Source organism: Amblyomma mixtum, chromosome 6 (genome assembly GCF_055824585.1).
Source record: "Amblyomma mixtum isolate Tamu chromosome 6, ASM5582458v1, whole genome shotgun sequence".
Lineage (NCBI taxonomy): Eukaryota > Metazoa > Arthropoda > Arachnida > Ixodida > Ixodidae > Amblyomma > Amblyomma mixtum.
The window spans coordinates 48949996-48970885 of NC_143017.1; positions in this window are offsets into that span (position 1 = coordinate 48949996).

The following is a 20890-nucleotide window of genomic DNA, read 5'->3' on the forward strand; positions in this document are numbered from 1 at the left end:
GAACCCTCTTATGTTTCCTATGGCGTCAAGGCTGCCAGAACCGAGGCCCTCGCTAAGCAATTAAGCAAACAAGGGAAGGGGATGAGGGGCTCGTTATAAATATGACAGAAGCCAACAGCCAAAGAAACCAAGGGGGACAGGGGAATTTTTAAAAAATTAATTCATTTATTTTGTGGTGTTGATCAATTTAGAATATTACTGAATATGTTATCGCTTAAAGCTAATTGATTACAAAAGCAGAAGAAAAAACAACCACGTGCCGCCGGTGGGATCCGAACCCACGACCTCCGAATTACGCGTCCGGTGCTCTACCTCTGAGCTACGGCGACGGCTGTCAACCCTTCTGCTTTCGGGGGTATTTATGTTTACAAGTAACCTAACCTTGAGAGTGTTCATCAGCGCCACCCACGTTCATAAGCGGCGGACGTAGAATGTCCTGAGTTACCGCAGGTGTGACGTAGAACATCATCGAACGAAGAGGGTGGAAGCTGCGTGAGAACCCTCTTGTGCTTCCTAACGTTCTTTAAAAAAACTCTAAGTAAAATGAAGGAGGTAATACATATAAAAAAATTCCACGATTGTCTTTCGGCGGCTGGGACGTCGCCAATGGCAGTAAAGTTGCCACATAGTAGCACTCTCCCTTTACAACATTTTAAAAATGATGAAACTATACATAAACCATCTTACATGGGGTTAACAAGAAGAAGAATGAACGAACGCGTCGAGATTTCCGTCGAGTAGAAATAATTGTCTCCACTGCACACTGTGTCAGCTAGAAAATGTTACTCCATCTTTCATAAAGGAACTTAACTCGCTTTTTCATCAGAGCAACACCGTTACAAAGCAGCACGTTTCCAACGTCGTGTCCGGCCTCACTTTTCGCGCCAATTTAAGTCATAAATTATTGAAAAACAGCGCCACTTTCACCATCGTTTATTCTAAGACTTTTCAGAATATGACACTATTTTTCACTCATCTAAGCACAATTAAAAAGTAGGCTTACATTAACATCGAAGGGGATGCGCCAAGCAGCACTACAAACACAAACGCCTGTCAAGCGGTCTAGCTCCATTAACAGTGACTACGATGGACAGCAGCAATCTATTAGACCTGTTCTTCTGAGACCTCTTCAGAAATTCTAATGCTATACCAGTCAGGAAATATGGGCGCCAGGTTGACCCGGTGCACCTCTCTTTATTAGCCGCGTGCACGAAAAAAGTAGACAGCGGCTTCAGTTTGAAAGTACATATTAAGAGGGTCATGCCGGCATTGCTTAACTTTCGCGTATAAGAGAGACATGTAAAATTACGGCAAATTATCTACAGCAGCTGCCCAGCCAGCAGAGTTCTCCAAAGAGCAAGTAATTATACTGCAATGATGAAGGGTGTCACCGTGGGAGAGCCAGTTTCTCCTGTACTTCTGACGACGCGTTTAGAGGCGGTAATCAGTGTTCTGAATTAGGAAGACTTCAAGGCAAAAATTCCTGAAGAATACCTTATTAATCTGCGATTCGCTGGTGACATTGCCCTGCTGTTTAATTAAGGCGACAAAAATGCAAAGCCAGGGGTCTCCTGTGGTATTTGAAGTAAGTGAAAATGAAAAATATAAAAAACAAAATAAATTGCAATCACTGCAGCAAAATATACTTATCACTCAGAATGAACAATATAGTACTAAGAGTATATATAAATAAGCTGCAAAAAGTCCATTCGTGATATTGCATAGAGGATTGAAAGTACATTCCAAACTATGCAAGAGTATTGCGTAATATAACAATATTACATACCAGGAAGTGTGGTATTCTGGAGAGTCTAAAAGGCAAACTGTCAGTAATGTGTAAGCTGTGATCAAAATTATTCCGCTGCGACACACTAATGCATCTGTCTTAGCACACTTGCACTTTTAGGGCGTTCAATACAATACACAACACTGTCAACAATCCGTAGCTTTGAGATCGAATAGGGCTAGTGCCTGTGTAAGAAGCGTAAGCTCCTTCCACAGGAAACATTATCGAAGACCCTTTGAAAGGTACAATTTTTTTACCCCCAAAAGTGGTAGACTTAGAAAGTGAAAATTGATTGACTGTCGATATACTACTAAGACAATGCCATTCGCTTGCGTATGAAACCCGTCAGCTATCGACTTCAGTAAAGACACGGAGCCTCTTGGTTCATAAGCACGAAGATTTCAAGTAGTAAACCCGTTGTACCCTTCCAATCTCTAAGCAATACCCCGTATCAACCGCCAAACGTAATTTTAATCTGACACACGCAGAGGTGATTTTACGGGTTCGAATAAAGGGAACCTTAAGGAGCCTTAAACTAACTTCAGCCTATTATAAAGGAATATGGGCAAGTGGCCCAACAGGTTCAGAGGTTAGGGGTCTTCGAAAGCTGTAGTGAGCACAGTTATACTCCCATACTGCAAAATACCAGCTTTCATAGATTCACACCTGTCGTGGTCCGATCTTAGTGCTGTAAAAACAAAGGCGCTTCTAAGTGCTCTCGGCGAGAAGCAGCTTTGTGGTCTGATGCTTATCTATCCCTTAACCGAACGTGCACACCACAAGGCTAACGTGTTCCGACCCCCATTTCTTCTTCCTTGACAACCTGCAGCCGACCTGCGACAATATAACCTGAGCGCTTACCTGAGAGGGTTTGTATCCAGAAAGAGGAGCACCTGATGCTCCATAAACATGTGCTCTCCAGGCACGAGATTCCACCATGACGCCTGGCCGACAGTGTCCTCGCCGCATGAGGCTAATACAAGATGAGAACCTTGGGCACCTAACCGAAAGCAGTGCTGCACCGCCCCTCGACTTTGTTCAACACAGTCTATGCCACACTTTTCTAAGACTTTCATGATGGTTGCAATGTCGGGTGATATTTCGCCCGATCGGCTGTAGAGATCCCAAAACCCTGCCCAATGGTGCGTTGCGCAGGGTAGCATGGAACCCCTCTCGATCAGAAGCAGCAGCTCGGCTACGCCCTCCACACTCTTTGAAACACTTGGGACGCTTCGAATTGCCGTGATTGTGGTTTGAATATAGTTACCCAAGAAGAACATGCCTAAGGACCACGCGGCAAGCATTAGACTGCGTTCGGCCAGAACTCTTGGTGGGCTCTTGCTAAGCAGCGCACTCACTAAAAAAAGGCAAACGTCAGACTGAGAAAAGCAGCTTTTCCTAGGAAAAAGCTTCGTGGCCATCCACAGGCCAGTTGAAACGAGCGTCCCGAAAGCAATTAACGTAACCAATAACCAGGTGAACGAGATCCATGAGTCAATAAAGGATATTTGCATAACTGTACCCCGTTGAGTAAAGTAGCATAGCTCTGCCGGGGTGTACTGGGCGTCTTTAAACATGTTTGGATACTGAAGAAGAGAGCTCTGAGGTGGTAGAAGCATAGTCTCGACTTGTCCGCTTAGGAATTTTCCGACGCTCTCAGTTCTGATGAGGTGGACGCTGTTGTTCAGTGTCTTGTATGCATCGACGAGGGCAGCTGCTTCTGGCATCGTCAGGGCGATCTCTACCGTAGTTCCACGATCATCGCTTCCAATCCAGAGCTCCTTCCTTTTTGGAAAATAGTTATCCGGTCTATCCGAAATTAAAAATATTTGAGGAGCTTCTACTACCTCTCGGATATGGCACCTTCGGAATCGACTTGCCGGAACATTAATGTTGGCTGCAGTGACAGTCGTGACTTGGCAAAGCCCTGTGTGAAACTGCATGAGAGCCTGCTCGTGTGATTGGGTTCAGACAAACCACCGTGAGTACAATAATGATTCAGCAAAAATTGCGGATATCTCCTGCACTTTCTGTTTCTGGCTTGAGAACCACGGCGAAAACACAAGCCTATTTTGAAGGGTGAATGACAGCGCAGTTTCGCGACGCACATAACAGCTTCTGTTTTGAACCGCATAACCAACAAATTCACACAACATGTCTTCGAATGAGGCCTTCACAAATTTCAGTGGAATCGGCAGGCGATTAAAGTGTTCGTCTAGCTCTTGTAATTGCTCGGGTGAGTAGATGAGGATAGACCTCGTAGGCGACGCCTTCGAGGCTTCCATAACTCTGAACATTGTTGAATTTAGACCAATTGATCCACTACAGAGACCGACGACAAAAAGTAACGAGACAACCCGTAAGAAAGTTCCCCTTAATGATTGCTCAGTAAGCATAATACAGGGCGAGATAATGGTATTCCGACAGTGAACTACTTTTTCCAGAGCCTTCTAACTTGCCCTCTAACCTGCTTTATATTGCTAGGATTTCAAACTTTAAAGTGTTGACTTGCCCCTACATTCCTTTAAAATGCTATCAAGAAAGACGTCTACTGTTTGAAGAGACGAATTCTTGTTCAAGAACTATTTTTTTGGTGCAATATTTTCGCAAAACAGAAAGTGAATTTTCGTGACTAGCAGCACGAATAGCTCACAAAGATCATGCGTGTTGTCTTCACAGAGGCCCTAGGTTATTGTGAACTGGGCAGCGCTGATCTACGCTCAACTGGCCCTTGTTACCACGTTGCTTAGAAACGAAAAACAATAGAGGAACGGCACGCAAGCGATTGGCACTGACACCACTGCGTTTGTCCTTCTTGGGCTGTGGTCGATAGCCACGCAGGAAACCATGACACGAGTCTAAAATTTCGAACGACCGTGTTCGTCCACTCCACTCATAATACTCTTGTTGATTCAAAGTATTGATCCAAGGCGATAATAAAATGCTTTTTAAGAACCGTCGGATTCGATTTGAAAAAGATTTCGCTGAGCTGCATGTTGATTATGCAAAAAATAAGTTGGCAGCACTATGGCCACTCCTCCGCAAGAAATATGCTGTGGCACAATTTTCTTCAGGGCCACACAGAGATAAAACTGGCTTGAATAGAGCTTTTTCTGTTTTTCTGTGGATGCGTACATATACAGGCCATGCGTGATTTGTATTGAAAAACAAACTTGCATTAAATGCTGTACTGAAGTTCGTTGGACTTGTTTAGAAGACTGGTCGAAATGTGTTGCCACGTTAAGCTTTATTACCGTGGATATTGATGCAAGCTGAGTAGCCTTAAGCATTTTTTACGGTCACGGGACATTTCGGAACCTTAATGGACAACTTCATAAACATCACAAGGCAACTGGGCTTAGGCCACTAAACGATGTGGGCAGCTTCGGACCATCACCTCAAATGCTCAGCGCTGTAGTTATACAGATAAAGAGTGCATCCTGCTTTCTACACTGTGTTTTGTGCACGTTTACCGTTAACAGTCCTCACAGTGCACAGTGCCTTGCGGCGACTAAGAGATGAAATGCGCCCCTCGGGGGCTGTTTGGGGCTGGAGAGTTACAAAGATCGATGTGTCCAGCCCAGGCCGGTCTCGCGCTTGAAGTTATTGCATTGCCTCCCACGGGACCCGAGTGCAGTGTTCATCAGTTATCGTGCTATACAAACCATGCAATTCGTTAGTGCTGTCTCGTAGTAACTAAATTATACGTCGAAGGACTGAATAGGCTGTCCAGTACATCCGTGTCATTAAGGGAAAGCCGACGCTCCTACATGCAGGTCCAGACTGCTAGGCGCTTGCCAATGGTTTGCGCTAAATTAAGAGCCGTTGATCTGTCGATTCGCTTTTTTGTGTGCCTGAAATTTATTTCATTTTCTCAAAACCACTTTTTTGATACAGTGATACACTAGTGAGTAGAGCACCAGCTTCACAAGCACTAAGCTCTGTTTGTACAATTTGTTGACAAAGTACTTGTATTGTGGATAGCTGGCGCCATCATTGGAGGTTGCCACAACCAAGAAGACTTTCTTTTTCACGACAGCAGAGAACATAAACTGCATGCTCTCCTAAAAAGATATTTTCAGCGAAAGTAAGCGCTTGGGCAGAAAGAAAGCTGGAAAAGCGTGAGGACATTGGGTAAAGCAGTAGAGTTCTGTAGTTGTCAAGTTTGAAACCACTCTGAGGTGTTCGCTTCTTTAGAGTGAAGGATGCTTTGCAGCCACGTGATCGTGTCTTACCGGCACTCACCTACGGGGCAGAAACGTGGAGACTAACAAATAGGGTTGAGCTTAAGTTAAGGACAACGCAGCGAGCTATGGAAAGAAAAATGATAGGTGTGTAACTTTAAGAGATCGGAAGAGGCCGGAGTGGATGAGAGAACAAACGCGGGTTAATGACATCCTAGTCGAAATCAAGAGGAAGAAATGGGCTTGGTCAGGGTATGTAATGCGAAGGCAAGATAAGCGCTAGTCCTTAAGGGCAACGGAATACATTCGAAGAGAAGGCGCACGTAGCAGGGGGCGGCAGAAAGTTAGGTGGGCGGATGAGATTAAGAAGTTTGATGGGATAGGGAGGCCGTAACTGGTGAAAGACAGGGCTAATTGGAGAGACATGGGAGGGGCCTTTGCCCTACAGTGGGCGTAGTCAGGCTGAAGAAGAAGATGACGATGAATCGTATTTGACCACTTGAGGCGCGAGCGACGCGTGCTAAACGAACACAAAGCGGTGCTTCATCTACAGAACCTATGCGGTAAGTAAAAATAGGTTGGTTTATGGGGTTTAACGTCCTAAAGCAACTCGGGCCATATGTAAAAACGCCCTAGCTAGCCGGCCACGTCCTCGACAGACACTCTCTCAAAACTGTATGTACCTGTGTCCCCATAAGGCTTACCCAGCATGTAGTTTCTTCCGTGGTTCTTTCTCACAACATGCCGCTAATATAGAGCTCCTCCTGAAGCCACTTCACCTCTTCAGAAGCATCCCAGTGGTAACAGTATCGGGTGAGGGGGGCAGTTTATTGAAGTTTTTTACAATTAAGTGCTAACGTACTGTCCTTGTACCTAACTAGAATGCTACCTTCTTTACAAAATTTATTGAAATAAAAAGTGACAGTCAAAAGGTGTTTGCTGTTTTTTATATTAAACACTGACGTAAAGAAAACTTCACTTGATGAAATCTCAGAATATCGCACCTATTTCACAAACGCTGAGTGTGACACGCGCGGCACAGCAGCTGCGTCACTCAGCAACTGCAAGAACAGAGGAACTGCGAGTATGGAAGTAGCTGAGCTGTAAGAGCTCCGGTCGCATAACCTACGCTCTGAACCGAAAGCTGTGGAAAATGAGCGAAGTTGTCCTCTAGCGCACACGATTTACAATAGCGAGTGAGCTAGAGCACTGCTTACTCCCTTTTTTTCTTTCATATAGGTGTATTCGTGTTTAGAGTGTAGGGCGTGAGCAACTCCCGCTCTGAGCGTTGCTACAGGCACAGTACCTCTTCAGCACATCCTTCAGCTCTAACTGGGTACGAAGCATTCTCCAGGTATGGGAAGAGAGTGGAGCGGTTGATGTACCAACGAGGAAAATTTCAGATGGGAACTATATACTATCACACATCGGAAGACGTGCAGAAAAGACGCTCGTACAGGTGCACTCCTACGCAGGTGCTCGTAGGACACGGACGCGTTGAACTGTTAGGTGTCAAGTAGACGATTAAGAGGAAAATACTCGAATAAGGAGTCTTATAGACAGGGCTACCACAGACAAGCCTATTGCAGACAATTTAGACTATCGAAGAGAAAACCGAAGTGCCTTCTCGTCTTTTATGAACCGATTTGTCACGAACCATTGTACTGAATTCTATTCAAAATTTTTACCTGTTTGTGCTGGTGCCCTTCAGATGGCGCTGGGCAACTCAGCGCAGAACTGCAGATGAACTGTAAGCTACGGCAGTTTCGTTTTGATGACAATGGAATGAAAAATGGCGTAGTTTTCTGTGTGCCCTGAGGCCACACTAACTGAAGTTTATTTGCTCGAAATTTATCGGCAGCCATCCAACTATTTGCGCCTATTTATCTCGTATGCCTTCTTACGCTCACTGTTTTATTCCTTCTCTCAGAGTGCCGTCGGGCTGTCCGCGCATGTTCAGATAGGTTCTACATGTTTTCCTTCGTCATAGCCAGTTTTTCATAATATATTTTGTACGAAAATAAATCCTTCCTCAAATAAACGTGTATCCGGATGGATGCTTAGACACATTGCATTCCACAAAGAGACGAAGCATTTGGATATAGGAAAGTTATTTGCTTGGGGATACCAGGCATTCACTAGGTATTCCGCTTTGAGCATCAAAACATTCGAATGTAAAGGTAGTGTTTGAAGAAGCTGCGTGAAAAAGTACGAAATGTAAGCGGTTGACTAAATTTGAAATCAACCTGAACAGCCGGTATTGTACGGAATCAGGAAAAAATGTTACGGTACGGAATCAGGTTCTGCCTTTTTTTTGCGGTTTTAGATTCTAAGACACAAAGAAAACATCCTATGTTTTACCTGGAAACTCTACCGGGGCATGAGCACAGAATACAACCGAGTGAAGTATGGATCCAAAACACCGTCCCAAAAAAGCCAATTCCGCGGGCACACATGAAGGACACACTTGCGTGCAACCTTTCTTCCGGATTGAAAAGAAAATTTCGGTACAGTTTATCGTTTTTAAGACATTTGGTGCAACAGCGATCACCACGGTAGGAAGTAAACATGTTTCCCGGAGTGATTTTGCCCGCCAAAGCAATTGGAATAAGGAAGTACGTGCGTGCCGTCCTTCATCCTGGATGAAAAACAAAATGTTATCGGAGGCATCCAGTTTTTTGTTTATGGTTTCTGAACAGTTTTCCGACTACAACCGCCACGCGAGTCCGATGTAAATAGAAGCCTTTCATCGCTACGTGACAGAATCATAAAAGGGTATTTTCTGCAGTGAGTGTTTTTGTGCGCAATGTCTATATTAGCGGCTGGTGCAGACAGTATAACAGTAAGACCTCGTGTCTTTGTGTGAGCGTCAGGAGCACCTGGGCGATAGGGAAGCCCGTGCCTCAGGAATCCGAATACTTTCTGTGGTTTAACGTCCCAAAGCGACTCGGGCTATGATGGAAGCCGTAGTGGAGGGCTCCGGAAATTTCGACCACCTGAGGTTCTTTAACGTGCACTGACATCGCGCAATGCATGGGATTCTATCATTTCGCCTCCATCGAATTGCAACCGTCGCGTCCGGGATTTACCATTGCTATTTTTTGTGCCTCTGTACTTTTGAATGCCCTCCCTGTTACGATCCCTGATGGGATTGATAGTATGGAATAAATAAATAAATTCAGGGAAGGGGAGATACGGCGTTTACTTTCGACTTGTTTTTGTTCAAAACTGCTTCCTTTCTATCGCTATCAATTGTACAGCTGCCACATCCGCTGGTAATTCCTAAGATTAGGCTATCCTTCATTATCGTTCTAAGCTGATTTTATGCTTGCTTTTTTATTCAAACAGACCAAGATTGCACGATTCTTTGCGGTGGCTCTTCCGTTTGTCATGATGGCGTGTGGTGAGGCCTTACGCTCTTTTCTTCGCTGTTATTGACCCTACGCTTGGACAGGTTGAAATCGTTAACACTCCAGGTCGTGTAAAATAACTGCTTAATATCATATCGCAAAAGGCTAATAGAACCTGAACAGCACGGGTGGCCACATGGAATTATGTTCTGAATTGTTTGCCACGTGTCTGCCGCTTAACGCATTCCTCAGAGATGCCTTTGTAAGTATTGGAGGCTTGGATGCGTGGAGGCTTCTTGTAAATTTGTATAGAGGCCTATGCTCGTCCTGTGGCTTCGAACTGCATGCTATAATTGTGAGCGACAGCAGTGGACGATTAAACTAAGGTCATGCGCTCGACTGTCCGCAGCCTACACGTAAAGGGCCGCATTGCTAGTCAGTTTTCGACATTTCAGATCTTGTGTTCTACGTCGACATCCTTGGCAGGCTTGTCTGCAATCCTATTATTGTTCAAGCGCTCCGTGAGGCCGTTTGTCTGCAGATATACGCAGTCGTAATCTGGATGCTTGTCCGAGTTTAGCGCAGGATGCCTTGCATAAGCTTTGCCTTGAACACTGTTCCCTTGTAAGTGACGGGCACTGCGGGAGAGCAGTCGCAGCAAGATGCGTTCCACGAAAACTGTCACCCTCCTGCTGTACCGTTTGGTAGGGTTTTGCTGCGGCGTCGCAGTTACAGATTTATTTTCGGGCGTCCACGGCGGTAAGAGGCCGAGGAGCTCCATGTCGATCTGCTGGAATGGCGTGGTTATCGCGGAATTGACTTCAGAAGTCCTGCTGGTTCGGTCCGTAGCGTCATTCATCGCGAGCAGTCTCGGCAATTTTCTACGCACCATGCGACGCCTGCGGACAGTTTTGGCCAGTAGCATTCGTATTGAATGCGGCGGAGGGTGTGGGAGAACCCGAGGTGCCGAAACGTTGTCTCGTAGTGGGAAGCCTGTTGAATTTCTTCTAGAAGGCTGTTCACAACGACGAGCCACGAAGCTTTGTCATGTTTATTTGTTCGTTCTGAAAGCCGTGCGCCGGCAGCTGTGGCAATGAGCAAACAAACATTACAGAGCTTGGTGGCATTATTCAAACGTTGAAAACTTCGGCTTTATAGGCAATATAAAGGCGCCGATTACAAAGAATTTATTTTAGAGTATTTCCCAATACAGCATGAAACTTCCGAAGCTATTTATGTGCTGGGTGCGAACAATGTACCGCCTGCGGAGAAGTGGGTAAAAAAACTTTTCCTTCTCCCAGAATTAAGCTCTGCGGACAGGGTACCGAGATAGAACTGCAAGAGAAATACTAGGACAACGCAACATATCTACGAAGCACTGAAAGAAATTCCTAACTGTGTTAGCCTAAAGTAAGGTTCATGCAAGTAACAGAACCATATCAGACACGTATATAAATTAGCTTGGGACGAATAAATCTTGAGACGCTTAAAAAAAGGCTAGCCGAGCTTTATTCCGGTGCGAACGTTTCCACTAGCCAAGTAGAAGTGCTGCCTTACAATACAAAGGTACCACGTACCCCATTTAGTTCTTCACCTGTAGCATCTTCGAAAAACGTAGCGCGAAAAACAAGACACAGGTAAGGTGAAGACAGGACACGAGCGCTTTCCGTGGACTAGCCCAGTTTAGCTTACTTGTGCTCCACCTGTAGCCTTTACGGTTAAAGAAGCACTGTTAGAGACAACGTACATGGCCACTACTAATCTTACATTAATTGTTCTCATCATGTTGTCACGCTCTGCAGCAGCTGCATTGGGGCGAGAATAGGCGGAAGCCGGCGTTGGAATTTATTGGCTGCATACTGATCGCTTCCACTAGTCTCCCACCTTGCATCTATAAATAGAGTCTTCTCATCCGCAGCATCTTTTTGCAGAGGTGCGGTTGTGTGAAATCGTCTGCGTTATGCGCCATGTGAAATTATCAGTTAGGATGATTATTGAAATGAATGCTAAGTATTTATGTTGTCGCAGAATACATTTAGTGGCGATATCAAATTTGGCGGTAAAGAACTTTAAAGGTGGTTGTGAGTGACATCGAAAGAAACTTAGCAGGAGTTGTTTTCTTCACCTTCGAGTTAATACGCGCTTAGTAAAAAACTTAAACGGCTAGAGGTAACTGGGGTTGCTACTAGGGCGACACTTAACGAAATCATCAGCAAAGATACGTACGTTAGAACATTCGTTAGATGGTAATACATTTATACAAGTAAGGAAGACGGGGTGCGCTAGGGCGGTGGCTTGCGGTAACCCAGTTTCAAAAAAGCAACGAACACATGGATATTAATAAGAAGAAATCCTGTCGCTAAGTGAACACAAAAACAAAACACTCAAGACCCACTCATGAGATTTCAAGAAAAAATCTCTTGAGAAGAGCTGTGTGAAATGTGTTATAAAATCGTGAAAGCAATCATTAAGTAGAGTTAAAATGAATACTAAAGATTGTGGTGTTAATGAACAAGGCTAGAGGAACGACGGTAGACAAGCCTTTCGGAAACCATTGTGATAATGGTGATCCAACCAGTCCGAAACCTCCCAAACCAGTCGTCTGCTGGTTTACGAAAAAATATATATACATTGTTCTTCTGATCGTCTCAAGCCGACTCGTAGCCCAAGCCCTTGTGACACGCGTCTCCTGCCCCGTCGTCTTCCTCGCGGGCTGCCATCGTAAAGTGATGACGCTGTTTGAAACACGATGAAAAAATTACATTACTGAGTAATTTGGTGGGGCCTGCTACGTTGTAATAGGCAATTTCAACATTTAAAACATGAATAATACTCCTGTCACACGGGCACTTTCAAAGGCGATTCAGTCGAAAGCTTTCCAAATTCTGAATCACTATCCAACTCGAAGCAATAGTGCCGCTGCTATACAGCAATCTCGATCGCCGTCTTCGAATTCCGTCATCTAATACAAACATGTTCTGTCGCCAACGTCAGCGCCAATAATTTTTTCGGTTTTTTAGCCAAAAATAACTATTTTACCCTGAAAAGTTTATAAAACACTATGTTTTTAATTACAATAATGTTAATCACTCTTTAAGGGAACTTCGTTGTCTGTAATAACCTCACTTTTTAGGAAGTTGGTCATGGTTGTTTTTGTGTCACTGTCAACAATGATATTATGCATGCTGCAGCATTTTGTAGCCTGGGCAGTCTTTGTTTCTCGAAAATCAGTCGTGTACTTTTAAGTTTTACACTTTTCAGACATAGTACTATTCTTATTGTATTCCACAGCGAGTCTCTGTGAGCATTCCATGACCGATAGTGCAAGCAACCGCCGCTCGGAGGCCCTTCAAATCTCAACAGTGTTCGCCGTTGGTCTGTTGACTCGTTTCGTTGGTCTGCGTAAGAGCACTAAACAGGCCTTTCGGTACACAAACAATCGATTCGAGGGCATTCGAAATGACCGTGTGACAAGGGTATTACTCTGCGCCGTTTTCATAATTTGCAGCGCTCAAAATTTCAACATTCAAACATGCAGAAAATATCTCGCTCCAACGTGTTAAAAAGAAACTACATACAACTTTAGCAAGTCAGAGGCAGCTAAGGGAGAGGTCACGTGACTTTGTCCCAAGCATTTATCTTCTGTAAAGCCGAACTCTAGACGGGGGAAGCTTTGAAGGACAAACCATTACGCTCTCCACAGCACGAATGATCGAACCCAACACCGCATGCACGTGAGGCGGATGCTCAAAGAACTAGGCCTATTAGACGGAGTTGAAGGAGCACTTAAGTTTTTCTTTTTGTAAAACCTAACCTGCATGACCAACTCAAACCCACGGAAACACATCAGCATCCGCGCCGTATGTCACGACCACAAACTAACGTGCCCTCTTGCTGAACAATCGGGATGGTAGGTGCAGATCAATTCCATGACAGCGCACTCTCCTAATGCTCTGGGTATCGATGGAGGTCGGGCCCTTGTGCTGTGCTGAGGAGGCTCGTCTATAGAGCAGACGAGCGCTGATCTCTGCTGCGAAGGAAGCAAACATTTAAGGCGAGCATGCAGACAATATATACGCTATAGTGCAGCGATACCGGCAAGAAAGCTACAAGGGCACTACTAGCACCATTACCCTAAGAGACCCCCTATTTAGCTGCATTGACTTGTCAGTATACCTATGTAGTGCCCTAGACTAGCACGCCTACGCCTTTCGCTTTTTATTGCGAAAGCAATACTACTTGCACTTTCACGCCGTTGCGTGATGCGGCCGGTGACCACCATCGTGCCGCGGCCCGTGGCCACCATCGCGCCGTGGCGGTGACCGCCATTGACATTCATTTGACCTTGATTGCATTACATTGGATTAGATTGAATTATATTGTACTGTATTGTATTGGACTGGACTGGATTGGATTGGATTGGATTGGATTGGATTATATTATATTAGATTAGATTAGATTAGATTAGATTAGATTACATTCGTTTGGATTGGATATGGGTGGACTGGATTGGAGTGGATTGAAGTGGATTGGAGTGGAATGGATTGGATTGGAGTGGATTGGAGTGGATTGAATTGCATTGCATTGGAATGGATTGAATTGGATGGGATTGTATTGGATTGTATTGGATTGCATTGGATTGTATTGGACTGGACTGGACTGGATTGGATTACATTACATTACATTACATTACATTGGATTGGAGTGGATTGGATTGGATTGGATTGCATTGCATTGCATTGCATTGGATCGGATTGGATTGGTTTGGATTGCATTGGAATGAATTGGATTGGGTTGTATAACCGATGCATCACCACAAGTCTAACCACAAGCAGCACCACCAGCTACACTACCAGCTGTGCCATGGCGTACGTACGGATATTGCTTTCGCAATTACCGGGCTTAACCAAGCTAAGCCACAGATTTTTTTCTTCTTTCTGATAAAACACTACGTTCGAAAGAAAGTTCACTAGGGGAACACACAACGCTCTTTTAGTTCCTTCTTAAAGGTGCACTGAAGAGGATTCTGAACTTGTCTTTTTGCCGCGGGAACTCGATCTACACGTTCCTAGCACTCTTGGAAACTGCGACTTATTGCCCTGTGTGGCCTATTTCCCTAATTAAATCGAATTAACGTCCGGCTCCCGCCTCTATTTTTTGAATTCTGCCCCGTACGGTGGGCGGAGTCGACCAACGCGTGAAGTGCCTTTCAGCCAGCTCCGTGGAGGCTTTGCTTCTGCTTCATTTTCTTTTTTAGGTTTCCATGAATAAATATTTTCATTCGCAGATAATATAGCCGCAAAATAAGCCAGCATAAATAAAAATACGCGCGGACTATTTCCTACTACGGACTACTACGTATTACTCCGCCGATGGCAGAGCGGCAAGCCGCCACGGGACTGGGTGAAGGGCACTCCACGCGTTGGTCGACTCCGCCCATCGTACGGGCGAGAATTAAAAAAAAAGGAGGGAGCCGGACGTTAATTCGATTTAATTAGGGAAATCGGCCACACAGGGCATTATATCGACGCTTCTAAGAAAGCTCGGAACGTGTAGATCGAGTTCCCGTGGCAAAAAGACAAGTTCAGATTTCTCTTCAGTGCATGGGTCACGTTACTATGCAGCGGACGAAAATGATCGGGTATACAACCAACTAGCCATAAGACCGCTGCACTTTATACAAAACTGCTTCACTCAGAATGATTTGTTGAGCTATTCGGACATATATCCGGTACAAAAAAAGGTATTCACGAAAAAGCACGTCGCGCGGCGATGCGCTCTCCTCTCATACCTGTTTTTTTTTTCCCCACTTTGCTCCCCTCATAGTCATGGTCAGTGTCACTGCGGAGTTAGGCGAGAGCGATTTAGGGTCACAACTCTTGCAGCAGGGATTCCGATGTTTGCATCCCACTCAGTGAAATGAACTGACAATTTGTGAATCCATGCAGAAGGTCTGCGGTGCTGCGCTCACATCCTTGCAGTAGCGGGGGCTTCCGACGAGGAAGGAAGAAGAGTCGTGGACGATGGGCTCAACACAGGAGCTGAAGTGGTGCAAGGAGGTGCCAAGCTTGCGGGAAAGGTTGCTGACACAGTGAAAGATGTTTTTGATGCCGCTGTCAACAGGGTGAAAGATTTTTTTGACAGGAAGTGACTGGCCGCGGGAAATTGCGTTGTATAAAGCTGCGAATAAAGTAGCTTTCAGTAGGGCGTTGATCTGAAGCAAGCAAAATAAATTGGACTGGGTGATGAGACTGATGAGTTGCATACAGCATGTGTGGAACGTGATACGAAGTTCACTTGTAACACGGTTCCCCTTAATTACCTTTCTGCGCATCTTCCAGTTGTTTGAGGTTTAGTTTGTTCCTTAAGCTACCTGGTATTATTGTGTGACCTTTGTAAGTATGGCTCAATAGGAGCTAGTTTCTTCTACCTTCGCTGCTCATGGTAGGTATTAAGCGTTAGTTTACTCCCTTCTTTAAGGTGTTCTATCATGAATGTGGCTCACCCCACTTCAAGTTCATACAACCTATAGCACACGTGCCCCCCCTCCCTCCATCTCGACTTCATATAATCATGGCCAAAACGCTACGATACTTGCTCTTGAATAGATTCGCATTAAATATTTTTAATTGCCATTTTAACAGATACATAGTTCATAACAACCCTTTGCAAATATTGAAAACTCAAAACTTCCAAGTTCGAAGCAAGTGGTGGGGGACAATGCCTCATCTTTTCGTGTGGTACCGAACCATCTGATGCCTACTAGTGCGTCTGCTAGTTTGAAACGCGTTTTCATGTCAGCTGGGAGACGTCGTAGATCTCAAAAGACGGAATATTCGAGCGATGACGCTTCGCCACATAAGAAGTGCCTTAAATTGGTCAAAGAGAAAATTGAATTTTCGACAGCACATATTGAACACAGAGTTAGAAGGAAGCCTCATATCGCTAGTCAAAGATTCTAAGCTAATACTTGACTCGTACCTTCCGCCAGTAAAGTCAGCACTTCCCCCAGAGAGAGCGAGAGAGAGAGAGAAAGAAACGTTATTGTCCACCGATATAGGAGGCACCCTACCATCCAAACTCAGATACTCAGACCCCTAGAGAAGACTAGTTTACTCTAGGGGGTATCACCTGGTTCTGGAGGCCGTTCGGGATTACATAGGATACGACCCTTTTTTTTTCTATGCGATTTATGATGCGTTGTAACTTCTAGCGAGATGACGACCGCACCTACAGGTGATCAGTCTCGTGGCTGCAGGGAACTTCGCTATGGGAAAACCTCACCAGCACAAACCCTCGCTTAGCATGCGGCGACTCAGAGGCTGCGCACATAATTTCGTCCGCAAGTATTTGAACAACTGATCCCGATAATTTCATCCACAGGTGCTTGAAAAACTGGCCACTATGACAACAGTATGAAAAACACTGCACGCCACTAGATAGGACACGATCTTGCCGAGAGTTAAACTACGAATTTCACAGCGCCCCCATTCGTGTTTTGTGAAAAACATCGCTCGCTTCGCTCAATTCGTGCTGCCCACGACACAGCTTGGCGTTGGTTCCAAGATAAGCGCCAGTGGGTTCGGGCGGCAGTTGAAAGAAAGCGCGGCTCCCGTTTCTGCGGCGATAATTGTGCTCTTCCGCTACATCGGCGAGCGGCTGCTGATGAAAGGGAAATCCGTTGAATCAGCACTACTGAATATTAAGGAAAAAATAATAACAAACATAGAGAGACAACTATATACTCTTGGTATATTCCTAGATTTCAGGAAGGCATTTGACTCCATTAAACACGATATATTGTTTAGTAAACTTTACGACTATGGAATCCGCGGCAAAGCTCTTGATTTGATAAAAAGTTATTTATACAACCGCCTCCAGTTCGTCAGTATTCATAACAGCAGATCAACAGCACAGGTAATTAAATATGGCGTACCCCAAGGCTCCATCTTAGGTCCTCTCCTATTTCTCTTATATATTAATGACATTGTATCAATACCCCAAACCCCCGAAATAGTGTTGTATGCTGATGATACTAATGTGTTTTTCCATGGCAATTGTCTAATCACCCTAATGAAGAATGCCAATACATGGCTCGAAGAATTATCGACGTGGTTGCAGCATAGCCAGTTAAGACTCAATACAGACAAAACGAACTACATTATCTTTCGGGCTAAAAATAAGGCGATTGACACTAAACTTAAACTAGTCTTCGAGGGGCAAACATTAAACCGTGTTAGCGCTCAGAAATTTCTGGGTGTACATTTCCATGAAAACTTGAACTGGACACACCACATAAACTATTTGACTATGGACCTCGCGAAAACTATTGGAATGCTAAATAGATTTAAGTTTATGCTCCCAGCGTGGTTCAAACGCCAGCTTTATTACACCATGATTAATTCAAGATTGCAATACTGCATACTAGTTTGCGGCACCACTACCACTGGTAATTTGGAACGTCTTCATATTCTTCAAAAGAAATGCATCCGATTCATAGAAAATGCAGCGTTGCGAGAACACACAGCTCCACTGTTCGTAAAAAATGAAATACTTGCAATTACAAGTATATTTCGACAGCGCTTGGCACTCAACATATTCACTCAAATAAAAAGTAACCTAAATTCACTTCTTGGGAAGTACCGACGTCAAGAATGCGGCTATAACTTTAGGGCAAATTCATTTGCTAAGAAAAAAGTCAGAACTTCCTATGGTACACAATCGTTAGACCACCAGATTCCTGTCCTTTTAAATTTGTTTCCAGAGCTTATTGACATCGCAGTGAATGTACAGTCACCGTATACTCATAAAGCACGGATAAAAACAGTACTCCTGGTAGAAAAAAAAATCATCTGTCTCCTTGTTATTTGATTTAGGTTTGTGTTTCATTTGTATTGCTGTGTTCATTGTTAGATTATTGAAATATGTCGATACAAATGTTGCTTCTTCATGCTTTTGACACTGTAATAATTTTTCTGGTTAGGAGCTAATCTTTTGTTGAGATAAATATTTATGCAACTGTGGTTCTTACCTTTTGACACAATAATAACTAACAGGTTGTGATGTAAGCTTTTTTTTTTTTTGAAGAAAAATTCTCTTGTTTTCTGTAGTACTTACGGTTTTAATTTCATATAATGCTTGTTCACAATGCTTCTGTTTTCTGCACGTAATGAATGGTGTAACATACTTTTTCTCAACGGCATTTGTAGCGTAGAGAGTGCAATGTATCTCGCCAGGAGGCGAGGCCTTGTCAGGCGTAGATGAAACGCCTTTTGCCTCGTCTTCCTTGGTAGAATCATCCTCTTTTAAACTCTCTTGCTCATGATGTATACTTGCTTTCTACCAGAAATAAAGTGAATTTTTGAATTTGAATTTGAAGCGTTTTTCGGAGCGCCGTCGCCAGCCGCTGCCGGTAATGTCAGAGTCAAGCAAAAGTTGAAGCCCTTTCTCGTAAGCGAAGAGACGGCACGGCGCAGGCGATGTTTTTACAAAGCACGTATGAGGGTGCTGTAATTGCGGTGCATTCGGACGCACGAAGCGCGCTGTCGCGTTGTATTTTATAAACTCCGCGGGCTTTCGTTTTTCCTGAATAAAAACGACCACGCTAAGTCTATCTGGTTGGAAGTGCCTGGGTTAGACAATATTTGTGGAACTCCACAACTCTCCTATTGAAGCCTGAACGTTTCAAGCTATGTTTAAAAAGTTAATAAATTTAACTCGACTAATTATTCAAGTAGGTCGAGCGAAAAATGGTACTGTAGCTTTAGATAAACCCTAACAACATCCACCCAATTTCGGTTCTGAAGAACGCTTAGGTATTTTTAAAATCTTGGTCCAAGTTAGCTGGGACGCCCTATATATAGGCCGAAGAAGGTGAACGCGTGCGAATTTCCGATATGGCAAAAAACAAAACACCAGAAAACATCCCACAGACGAAAACTACTGATTATCGCGCATTTTGTAGCACTCTACCGGGCGTTTTTTTTACAAGGTCTAACTTTTTAAAGAAAGGCAAATTCCTTTAGATTTATTTTAACCCTGGGGCTATACTGAGGGCTACGGCGCACGCCAGGTAAGAGGCAAACTACTTTAATTAGTTCGCTGATTAACTGAATACGTAAACTTTTATAATTTTAATTTTAGGGGATATGTTGTATTAGCATAATTGGAGATCGTCTTCCAAGCAGTCCAGCCAAGAAAAAAAAAATAATGAAAAATTTTTTGCGCGCGTTACGAAGCGAGAAAAAGTCACCCTGGTAGGCAGCTTCACACTGTAGCACAGCGTCTGTGAGCGCCTTTGACGTAGCTCTCTCCGCCCTGCGCTTTGTGTCAGTGCGTTTTTGTTCCAACGCGGCATTCCGTGAGGCCGCGGAGCGAATCGAAACAAGCAGCGAAAGCGCAGGCCGCCCGTCCGGGCTTCAGGTGATATCAGCCGTGTGACGCAAAGCGCAGGGCGGAGCGAACTACGTCAGAGGCGCTCCCCGCCGCTGAGTTGCGGTGTGAAGATGCCTACCAGGGTGACGTTTTCACGCCTCGTACCGTGCGTGAAAAGTTTTTAATTGAAATTGTTTTTTCTCGGTTGGATCGTTTGCAGGACGATCTCCAATTCTGCGAATACAACATAACCCCTAAAATAAAAATTAGCAAAGTTCATTAACATATTTAGTTAATGAGTGAACTAATTAAAGCAGTTTTCCTCTTGCCTAGCGCACGCCGTAGCCTCCAGTATAGCCCCAGTGCTAAAATAAATCTAAAGCAATTTACCTTTTTTAAAAATTTTGGACCTTCTAGAAAAAAAACACCCGGTATATTCACTTGCCTGCAGATATAGAACTGGTGCTGAAGCACGTGTCGCCTCTGTCTTTGATAAAAAACGCTTCTGCGAGTTCGCAAGCTAATCTGTCTTTGGTTCAAGCTATGATTTTGACTTCCCCAAGTCGTGGTTCGCTTGCATCAATAAAAATGAAAAAAAAAACTGAATTACGACAGCGATATGTGTTGCAGTGTGTTATAGGCTTATAGCAATGGTGTATAGAGAAATTCAGAATGCCAAACGTAATTATTTCAGCGACTTGTATCGTTTACACATCCAGTGGACTTCCCAAAAAGCCTGCCGAAATTGCATTGCTCAGAGCCAAAAAATAAAAAAAATTTACCTACGCTCACGCCTCCCCCCCCCCCTCCCCTTCCCGTTAAGAGGTATAGTGGAACTGTCAGCTCCTCTAGAAGTCCTGAACTTCAGATGGATGAAGACTAGATTTCCTCACATATTCGACCAATTGCGTGAGGCAATGATGCAAAGCTAGTCAGTTAAATGATACTGATGTTAGTTAGCCCTGCAGGCTGTATAATTATAGCCGATAGACAATAGCATGGTGTCCCGCCCTATTTCTCTTTTTGCATTGGTGCCACATTGAAACCAAGGGGAAGAAAGGGGCTTGAGCGTGTTGCGATGGTAGGATAACCGTTGGTCCTTAAGGGTAACGGAGTGCATTCCAAGAGAAGGCAAGCGTAGCAGGTCGCCGCAGAAAGTTTGGTGGCGTAAGAAGTTTGCGGGGATACGGAGGCCG